Below are 11,181 nucleotides of genomic sequence, written 5' to 3' on the forward strand. Positions count from 1 at the left end.
AGCCCCCCCCCCCTGTTTTTATACTATATAAACAAGGGGGGGGGCTTCCTCCTCTTTTGTTAACTCTATTTCTTGAACTGCATTGTTGGTTAAGGGCTTGTAAGTAAGCATTTCACGGTAAGTTCTACACCTGTTGTATTCGGCGCATGTGACAAATCAAATTTGATTTGATTTGAAACAACAGAGGTAGTTACTCATACACAGTTTGCAGTAAGCCATCATTGTCATGTAAACTGGATGAACAAGTTCAACTTGGCGATGGAGGCAGAGAATGTCACATTGATAAAAGATTTGTTTTCCGTACAGTCACATTTTTATCAGTGTTCCACACTCATAAGAGGAAGAATATGGAGAGTTTAGAAGAGGACAGAGAGGGTGAAAGACTGCACAAGTAAGAGAGAAAGAGAGAGATTGTGTGTGTGTGTGTGGCTGGGCACTTGTTTTGTAATTTGAGTTTTCCTGTTTTAAACCCTATCCTAAACCTCAACCCTAACCTTAACCGCTCACAATTAATGCCTAAACTTAACCCTAATCCCTAAACTTAACCAACATATCTGAAATAATGCCTAAACTTAACCATCAAGGTTATTCTGAGTTGTTGTTAGAGTTGAGGTTTAGGATAGGGGGTTAAAACAGGATAACTCAAAGCCAACGTACAGTAAAACATGACAGAATTATAACAGCAACACACTTCATAATCTACAGACGGCACCACACTCCATATAGTCCTTAGTCTAAATTTCACATATTTGTGGTGGCAAAGTCTAATGATGATTGTCATTAGGGTCCATGTCTGTAAGTTATATTTTGGTATGATATCCACATATTGAAGGTAGCTAAATGTGCTTATCACTGCGTTATATGTTATGACCCCTATGCTGTTAGCTGGGCCAATAGGATTGAGGGTATGAAATGAAATGTAGTATTATCAGGGAAACAATCTTCTCAAACCTAAGGTAATTTGATATGTTATTAACTTCATAATCTAACACAAATGAAGGTATGAAACAATTTGAATGGTAATGGCATCTCTATGGGCCCACCTTGGGGGGTGGGGGGGTCAAATGTCATACATGTATGCATTTTGGGGAACATCGAGCCAGAATGGTGAGTATTAGGATGTGCTCTATTATCTCATGGTACCCTAGATGATACCTACACCAAATTTCACACTGAATTAGGAAACCCATTGGGGAAGTTTCTGTTTGTTTGTTGCTACAGTATACAGAGTCATCATAGATTCTGTCTATATTCATTCCTAGCATCCATTAACTTCAAAGTGGAGGAACTGCATTGATTTTGCATGGCCATAACTGAATAAATAATTGGTGTAATAAGACCAATAATGGAATAAAATGTGTTTTACAATGAGGAAAACACAAAATGATGGGACGTCAGTTATATCTATTTAGCTAAATATTACCGGAATAGTGGTAAAATGTAATACATTTGAAGTAGTTTCAAATGTATTACATTAAAACAATTACATGTTTGAGGAGCATTCACTGATGTTTATTGATTAAAATAGATATGCAATATTCTATAAATTGTGTAAACATTATTTACATTTTAGCAGACACTTATCCAGAGCGACTTACAATAGTGAGTGCATTAATTTTCGTACTCGTTACCCGTGGCAATCAAACCCACAACCCTGCAATGCTCGACCAACTGAGCTACATATTATAAAATGTGACATGAAATGAGCCACGACATTGCTCCCTATATGAAATCCCATAGGAATGCATTACACCCAGAGGTAAAGGTAATTTTATAAAATGCTTTCATAATGAGTCCACCAAACTTTCATAAAGCTAGGGAAGTCTAAACAATAACGCATTACTATTATTGATTTAACCATAGGGTACACAAATTGTATTCTCCAATATGGCCGCCAACCAGTTCCATTGGTTTAAATTAGATTGGGCTGACATGGCCACAACTCTTTCAATAATAGTTGGAATATTCCTAGCGATAACTAAAGAAGTATCATGAACTCAGCAAAAAAAAGAAACGTCCTCTCACTGTCAACTGCGATTATTTTCAGCAAACTTAACATGTGTAAGTATTTGTATGAACATAACAAGATTCAACAACTGAGACATAAACTGAACAAGTTCCACAGACATGTGACTAACAGAAATGGAATGTGTCCCTGAACAAAGGGGGTGTCAAAATCAAAAGTAACATTCAGTATCTGGTGTGGCCACCAGCTGCATTAAGTACGGCAGTGTATCTCCTCCTCATGGACTGCACCAGATTCGCCAGTTATTGCTGAGATGTTACCCCACTCTTCCACCAAGGCCCCTGCAAGTTCCCGGACATTTCTGAGGGGAGTGGCTCGAGCCCTCACCCTCCGATTCAACAGGTCCCAGACGTGCTCAATGGGATTGAGATCCGGGATCTTCGCTGGCCATGGCAGAACACTGACATTCCTGTCTTGCAGGAAATCACACACAGAACGAGCAGTATGGCTGGTGGCATTTTCATGCTGGAGGGTCATGTCAGGATGAGCCTGCAAGAAGGGTACCACATGAGGGAGGAGGATGTCTTCCCTGTAACGCACAGCGTTGAGATTGCCTGCAATGACAACAAGCTCAGTCCGATGATGCTGTGACACACCACCCCAGACCATGACGGACCCTCCACCTCCAAACCGCTCCCGCTCCAGAGTACAGGCCTCGGTGTAACGCTCATTCCTTCGATGATAAATTTGAATCCGACCATAACCCATGGTGAGACAAAACCGCGACTCGTCAGTGAAGAGCACTTTTTGCCAGTTCTGTCTGGTCCTTCGACAATGGGTTTGTGCCCATAGGCGACGTTGTTGCCGGTGATGTCTGGTGAGGACCTGCCTTACAACAGGCCTACATGCCCTCAGTCCAGCCTCTCTCAGGGTATTGCGGACAGTCTGAGCCCTGATAGAAGGTTTGTGCGTTTCTGGTGTAACTCGGGCAGTTGTTGTTGCCATCCTGTACCTGTCCCGCAGGTGTGATGTTCAGATGTACCGATCCTGTGCAGGTGTTGTTACACATGGTCTGTCACGCCTTGGTCTTAGTATTTTGTGTTTTAGTTTATTAGTTGGTCAGGCCAGGGTGTGACATGGGTTTATTGTTTGTTGAGTCAGGTGATTCTCGTTGTCTCTGATTGGGAACCGTATTTAGGTAGCCTGGGTTTCGCTTTGTATTTCGTGGGTGATTGTTCCTGTCTCTGTGTTAGTGTTCACCAGTCAGGCTGTAATAGGTTTCACGTTCCGTTTGTTGTTTTTGTATTTATTCATTATTTCATGTATAGTTCCGTTATTTGTTTCACTAATAAATATGAGTAACCAACACGCTGCATTTCGGTCCGACTCTCTTTCGACAAACGAAGAACGTCGTTACAGAATCACCCACCACACACGGACCGAGCAGCGTGTCAACAGGCAGGAGCAGCCCAAAGAGGAGCAGCCCAAAGAGGAGCCGCGTATTAAGGATTTCTGGACATGGGAGGAAATCCTTGACGGGAGAGGACCCTGGGCTAAACCAGGGGAGTGTAGCCACCCAAAGGTGCAGCAGGCGAAGAGGAAACAGGAGCTGGAAGGAAAAGGACCCTGGGCTCAGCCTGGTGAATATCGCCGCCCTAAGGAGGAACTAGAAGCGGCTAAAGCGGAGAGGCGCTGGTATGAGGAGGCAGCACGGCGACGTGGATGGGAACAGGAGCAGCCCAGAATGGAGTACAGTATGGATATTACGAAGAGGGCTATAGGAGAATGGAGTCGGAAAAAAGACACGGCGGCGCAGAGCGAAGCCCCAAACATTTCTTGGGGGGGGGGCTATCAGGGAGTATGGCTGCGTCAGGTAGGAGACCTGCGCAAACTCCCTGTGCTTATCGGGGGGCTAGAGAGACCGGGCAGGCGCCGTGTTATGCAGTGGTGCGCACGGTGTCCCCAGTGCGGGTGCATAGCCCGGTGCGGCACATTTCAGCTCCGCGTATCAGCCGGGCTAGATTGAGCGTCGAGCCAAATGCCATGAAGCCGGCTCTACGCATCTGGTCCCCAGTGCGTCTCCTTGGGCCGGCTTACATGGCACCAGCCTTGCGCTCGGTGTCTCCGGTTCGCCTACATAGCCCAGTGCGGGCTATTTCTCCTCACAGCACTGGCAGGGCAACCGAGAGTATTCAACCAGGTAAGGTTGGGCAGGCTCGGTGCTCAAGAGCTCCAGTGCGCCTGCACGGTCCGGTCTATCCAGTACCACCTCCACACCCCAGCCCTCCGGTAGCAGCTCCCCGCACTGGGCTTCCTGTGCGTGTCCTCGGCCCAATACCACCAGTGCCAACACCACGCATCAGGCCTTCAGTGCGCCTCGCATGTTCAGCGCAGCCAGCGCTTTCTCCCTCTCCTGCGCTGTCGGAGTCTCCCACCTGTTCAGCGGTTCTAGAGCCTTCCTCCTCTACAGCGCTGCCGGAGCCTCCTGCCTGTATGGAGCAGCTAGAGATGCCAGTCTACATGGAGCAGCCAGAGCTGCCAGTCTGCATAGAGCAGCCAGAGCTGTCAGTCTGCATGGGGCAGCCAGAGCTGTCAGTCTGCATAGAGCAGTTAGAGCTGTCAGTCTGCATGGAGCAGCCAGAGCTGCCAGTCTGCATGGAGCAGCTAGAGCTGCCAGTCTGCAAGGAGCTGCCAGTCTCCATGAAGCAGCCAGAGCTGCCAGTCTGCATGGAGCAGCTAGAGCTGCCAGTCTGCAAGGAGCTGCCAATCTGCATGAAGCAGCCAGAGCTGTCAGTCTGCATGGAGCAGCTAGAGCTGCCAGTCTGCAAGGAGCTGCCAGTCTGCATGGAGCAGCCAGAGCTGCCAGTCTGCCTGGAGCAGCTAGAGCTGCCAGTCTGCAAGGAGCTGCCAGTCTACATGGAGCAGCTAGAGCTGCCAGTCTGCAAGGAGCTGCCAGTCTGCATGGAGCAGCCAGAGCTGCCAGTCTGCATGGAGCAGCCAGAGCCACCAGTCAGCCAGACTCTTCCAGATCCGCCAGACAGCCAGACTCTTCCAGATCTGCCAGTCAGCCAGACTCCTGCAGATCTGCCAGACAGCCAGACTCTTCCAGATCTGCCAGTCAGCCAGACTCTTCCAGATCTACCAGTCAGCCAGACTCTTCCAGATCTGCCAGTCAGCCAGACTCTTCCAGATCTGCCAGTCAGCCAGACTCTTCCAGATCTGCCAGTCAGCCAGACTCTTCCAGATCTGCCAGTCAACCAGACTCTTCCAGATCTGCCAGTCAGCCAGACTCTTCCAGATCTGCCAGTCAACCAGACTCTTCCAGATCTGCCAGTCAGCCAGACTCTTCCAGATCTGCCAGTCAACCAGACTCTTCCAGATCTGCCAGTCAACCAGACTCTTCCAGATCTGCCAGTCAACCAGACTCTTCCAGATCTGCCAGTCAACCAGACTCTTCCAGATCCGCCAGTCAGCCAGGATCTGCCAGATCTGCTAGTCAGCCAGGATCCGCCAGTCGGCCAGGATCTGCCAGTCAGCCAGGATCCGCCAGTCAGCCAGGATCAGCCAGTCAGCCAGGATCCGCCAGTCAACCAGGATCTGCCGGATTCAACTGCCTGGCTGGGCTTCATCTCAGTACTGGGCTTCTTCTCAGTACTGGGCTGCCCCTCAGTCCCGAGCTGCCCCTCAGTCCCGAGCTGCCTCAGTCCCGAGCTGCCCCTCAGTCACGAGCTGCTCCTCTGTTATGTAGGGTTCTGGGTGAGGACTATTCGGCCATGGTCGGCGGCGAGGGTGGATCATCCCAGGACGCGAAGGGGAGGAACAATGACATTTATGAAGTGGGGTCCACGTCCGGAGCCGGAACCGCCACCATGGACAGACGCCCACCCGGACCCTCCCTATGGTTTTGAGGTGCGTTCGGGAGTCCGCACCTTAGGGGGGGGTTCTGTCACGCCTTGGTCTTAGTATTTTGTGTTTTAGTTTATTAGTTGGTCAGGCCAGGGTGTGACATGGGTTTATTGTTTGTTATATTTAGTGGGGGTTTTTAGTTATTGGGATTGTAGCTGATTAGGGGTGTGTGTTTCATAGGTTTGGCTGCCTGAGGCAGTTCTCAATCAGAGTCAGGTGATTCTCATTGTTTCTGATTGGGAACCGTATTTAGGTAGCCTGGGTTTCGCTTTGTATTTCGTGGGTGATTGTTCCTGTCTCTGTGTTAGTGTTCACCAGTCAGGCTGTAATAGGTTTCACGTTCCGTTTGTTGTTTTTGTATTTATTCGTTATTTCATGTATAGTTCCGTTATTTGTTTCACTAATAAATATGAGTAACCAACACGCTGCATTTCGGTCCGACTCTCTTTCGACAAACGAAGAACGTCGTTACATGGTCTGCCACTGCGAGGGTGATCAGCTGTGCGTCCTGTCTCCCTGTAGCGCTGTCTTAAGCTTCTCACAGTACGGACATTGCAATTCATTGCCCTGGCCACATCTGCAGTCCTCATGCCTCCTTGCAGCATGCCTAAGGCACGTTCACACAGATGAGCAGGGACTCTGTGCGTCTTTCTTTTGGTGTTTTTCAGAATCAGTCTAAAGGCCTCTTTAGTGTCCTAAGTTTTCATAATTGTGACTTTAATTGCCTACCATATGTAAGCTGTTAGTCTCTTAATGACAGTTCCACAGGTACATGTTCATTAATTGTTTATGGTTCATTGAACAAGCATGGGAAACAGTGTTTAAACCCTTTACAATGAAGATCTGTGAAGTTATTTGGATTTTTATGAATTATCTGTGAAAGACAGGGTCCTGAAAAAGAGTTTAGTTACGCAGAGAACACAACCAATTCAGACAGGTTTGCAATATATATATTACTTGTAAAATATTAGCATCATTGTTCCAGAAGTGTACCAAAAACACTATTCATTCAACTGTTTTTGGTCAGCATGCCATCTGCATGCACCGTCAAAACTTGAGACATCTGTGGCATTGTGTTGCTTGACAAAACTGACCATTTTAAAGTGGCCTTTTATTGTCCCCAGCACAAGGCGCACCTGTGTAATGATCATGCTGTTTAATCAGTTTCTTGATATGTCACACCTGTCAGGTGGATGGATTATCTTGACAAAGGATAAAAACCTCACTAACAGGGATGTCAACAAATTTGTGCACAACCGTTTTTGAGAAATATGCTTTTTGAGAGTATGGAATGTTTCTGGTATATTTTATTTTGGCTCATGAAACATGGGACCAGCACTTTACATGTCACGTTCATATTTTTGTTCAGTGTATAAAAAGAATACTACAAATATACAACAACACATTTTTCTTTTTAATAACTAAGGTCCCGGATCTCAGTGTCCTCACAGGTAATTATGACCATGATTCTGTTAGGATGGGATGGAGCTGGGATGGACAGAGGAAAAAGATTTTGGTTGTCTCTCTCGACAATAGTGCATAGGCCAGCAAGCCATAGTAGCTCACAGCCGAAGGAGCTATAACCACATCTCTCTCAGTTCTCAGTCCAGGAAAGTAAAGTCTATTAGAGCTCTCCCAGGCAGTGAATTCTTCCTCTGATCCCTGCCAGGATGGATTGTGAATGCAGTCAGTTTGTCTTGAATGAGCAAACAGTGCATTCCACAGGATCACCTCTGAGATGATTGCTTCTGTCTGAGTAGGATAGGTCTCGTCAATAGCTGTTTGGTTTCCAAGGGGATGTGGATCATTCTGTTCAACTTGCGTGACCACATCGCAAAGAAACTTGATCTACTAGTCTGTTAGCAAGTCCTGTAGTTATAGGGATACAGAGGGTGGTTTCTCGTAAGCTACTCAGTGACAGGATGGGCTGATTTCCCCCCCCCCTCCTTTTTTATTTTACCTTAATTTAACCAGGTAAGTCAGTTAAGAACAAATTCTTATTTACAATGATGGCCTAGATACAGTGGGTTAACTACCTTGTTCAGGGGCAGAACAACAGATGTTTACCTTGTCAGCTCGCGGATTCAATCTAGCAACCCTTAAGTTACTGTCCCAATGCTCTAAACACTAGGCTACCTGCCGCCCTTCACCCCATTGATGCATACTATATAGCTTAGTATTTGTATTATATATTTTACAGTCCGTATTATATATTTGACAGTTTGCTGACCTTTATCAAGGGTGCCAATAATTTAGTTATTTCTAACATTGTTGTTTCAATGATAAGACAGTTTAAGTAAATAATTTCATCTGATGGCCAAAATTAACCAAATATCATGTTTTTTTAAGATGCGATCCACCCAATAGAATATTCCATTGTTGTTTGATACAGTCATTTAAAAAAATGTATGTTGTATTTTATCCTCTTTTCTCCTCAATTTTGATTTTGTCTCATTGCTGCAACTCCCCAATGAGTCAGGAGGCGAAGGTTGAGTCATGCGTCCTACAAAACATGACCCGCCAAACTGCACTTTTTAACACCCACCCACTTAACCCGGAAGCCAGCCACACCAATGTGTCAGAGGAAACACTGTTCAACTGACAATCAGGTCAGCCTGCAGGTGCCTAGCCCACCACAGGGAGTTGCTAGAGCACAATGAGCAAGTAAAGCCCACCTGCCAAACCCTCCCCTAACCCAAACAATGCTGGGCCAATTGTGCGCCACCCTATGGGACTCCCGATCACGGCTGGTTGTGATACAGCCTGGGATTGAACCCAGGTCTAGTCATGATGCCTTAGACCGCTGCGCCACTTGGGAGGCCCAATACAGTCATTTTCAATGGGCATGTGAACATTCCAACTTGTCTCAACATTCCTTAAGCAGCCTGCGAACATTCTATTGCATATATCCCATACAACAACACATAAAGATGTGAAGCTACTTTTTTGGAGAGGGAATCATATATCAATTTGATCAGAGGAATGGGGAGAATAAGATAAGACTATTAAACCTTTGCCACCACAAAGTGGAGACATTTTTCCACTGGCATAAAAGAGCAAGACATGCCATATCTCTGAATCCTGCAGTTAAGGCCATTTCGGTCATTTTCTTTGGAGGTTGAGTCAACTCATGTCTTTCGGTGTGGCAATTTTTTTACCAGTTAAAAATAACTGATAATAGCCTGCCCTTGATTCAGTATAACTGTAACGACAGTACTAAGTCATAAATGCATGAGTGAAAGAAGGTCCAGAACCTCTTGTAGAATTCTCAAATTAAACAGTTTATTAGTTATGCACAGTGTAATGTTTGACTGTAGTCCACACCAAAAAAAACAGCTCTTTTTAATGTAAGAGTCAACAGCACAGCATCTCAAACTCGTCAGGACATAAGAGAGAGAACAATAGCAATGCATTGCAATAAAACTGAACTAGCTCCACCAACCATAAGAACACAGAAACATTCCTGCCATTCCTGTAGTTGGCAGATAACAGGCTGACAGTCAGGCTGCACCCGTGATACTTGAGTAACCCTCTCAATTGCATGGCCAACAACAACATAATGGAACGTCCATAAAAACAGGGCCAATACATTTACGAGGGTTGCTACAATACTTACACATTATAAGAACTTTATAGATACTTATGACAAGTCTTAATGCATTGTGACCACATCATAATGCATTTTAAGGTGTATGTCTTATGTCTTAAGTAAAGAGTTAGCTGACATGATCAGGAATGTCTTGATCATGAAATGCCAACACAACACCATTGGCCTACATGATATGAAACATGACACCATACAAAAGGAATGACAAGAAGTCATGTGGTTTCTACAGTATGAAGGAGATGACATTGGGCAAAGAGAAACATTTACAGGGACTTTTATTTTTTACAAGTTCAAGCTTTTTTTTCTTTTTTTTACTTACCTAAGGTGTTTTTGTTTCATTCAAACAGTTGTTCTTCGTTATATTTAGCAATGCATCTACCATAGAGCATGTTTTGAACTAGCTAAATAATGTTTTGTTTTAAATTAAGAGCAGTTGGTTACACTTCACATGGGGATGCTATAAGACCCTGTCAAATAAAATGCAAATGAATATTCTTAAAATAAGCAAACAATATCATTTTTTACACTCATTATATAGTGTAAATAGAATTTGAACATATATAAAGTGAATGTGGCTCCTTAAATGAAGACAAACACACATGGTTGGGGTCATTTGCAACCCTAGCAGTGATAATCCTACTCATAATGCTACTTTTCCAGCAGTGTGGACCATGGTGCAGAGTGCGGTTTACAGTCAACACTGAAGAAATGTAAGTCTTGATTGCGGGATTTGGGGTGCTAAACGGCTACCTGTCATAATAATGTTAACTGGTCTTGTTCTACTTCATTAGATGCCTGTGAACTCACACTGGACCCAAACACAGCTCACAGAAAGCTCATTCTGTTTGAGGGGAACAGAAAAGTGAGACGAGCGGAAGAGGAACAGTTGTATTCTGATCACCCAGAGAGATTTGAAAAATGGTCACAAGTGCTGTGTAGAGAGGGCCTGTCTGGGCGCTGTTACTGGGAGGTAGAGTGGACTGGGCAAGAGATTCGTATAGGAGTGACATATAAAGGAATCTGCAGGAGAGGATTAGGGTATGAGTGTGGAATTGGACATAATGACATGTCCTGGAGTCTCAGTTGTTATGATGACTACTTCAACGCCAGGCACAACAAGGAGAACATTACTGTACCTGCACCCTCCTCTAGCTCTTACAGAGTAGGAGTGTTTCTGGACTGGCCTGCCGGCACTCTGTCCTTCTACAGTGTCTCCTCTGACACGCTGAACCACCTACACACTTTCCACAACACATTCACCGAGCCCCTCTACCCAGGGTTTAGGATGTGGTATCGTGGGTCTTCAGTTTCCCTGTGCAAGACAACTGCTGGGGAGTGCTGAACAATAGATGTTGTTAGGACCATCAGTATGTATAAATGCTTCTCTTTTTTTAACAAGTGGGGTTACAGGCAGAATACAACACAGACACAAAGACAGGCTCTGGCATACACTCATTAAGTGTAACTCAGAGTTTATATTGGTGAGGAATGCCCTTGACTTCCATGTGAGGCTCTTGTAGATGTATCAGATGTATACATTTATCTTTACAGTGACAGAAAATGTCAAGTGAGCAATTTCCTTTATATTTCTGATGGCATGATGAATGAAAACATATTGAAAATGTTGTATGCCATGGAATCCTAACTGATGGTAAATAAAAAGTATCGCGACAACATTTGGTATCAACTGTCTCATTTTCTA

At 45.1% G+C, this 11,181-nt stretch overlaps 1 long non-coding RNA gene across 1 annotated transcript; it reads left to right on the forward strand.

The window, feature by feature from the left end:
• Positions 1-233: 233 nt before the first annotated feature.
• Positions 234-11,155, forward strand: LOC135526371 (uncharacterized). The gene is made up of 3 exons (XR_010453289.1): positions 234-391; positions 10,140-10,189; positions 10,271-11,155. It is a non-coding gene; the product is annotated as an uncharacterized LOC135526371 (long non-coding RNA).
• The last annotated feature ends 26 nt before the right edge of the window (positions 11,156-11,181 follow it).

Source organism: Oncorhynchus masou, chromosome 32 (genome assembly GCF_036934945.1).
Source record: "Oncorhynchus masou masou isolate Uvic2021 chromosome 32, UVic_Omas_1.1, whole genome shotgun sequence".
NCBI lineage: Eukaryota > Metazoa > Chordata > Actinopteri > Salmoniformes > Salmonidae > Oncorhynchus > Oncorhynchus masou.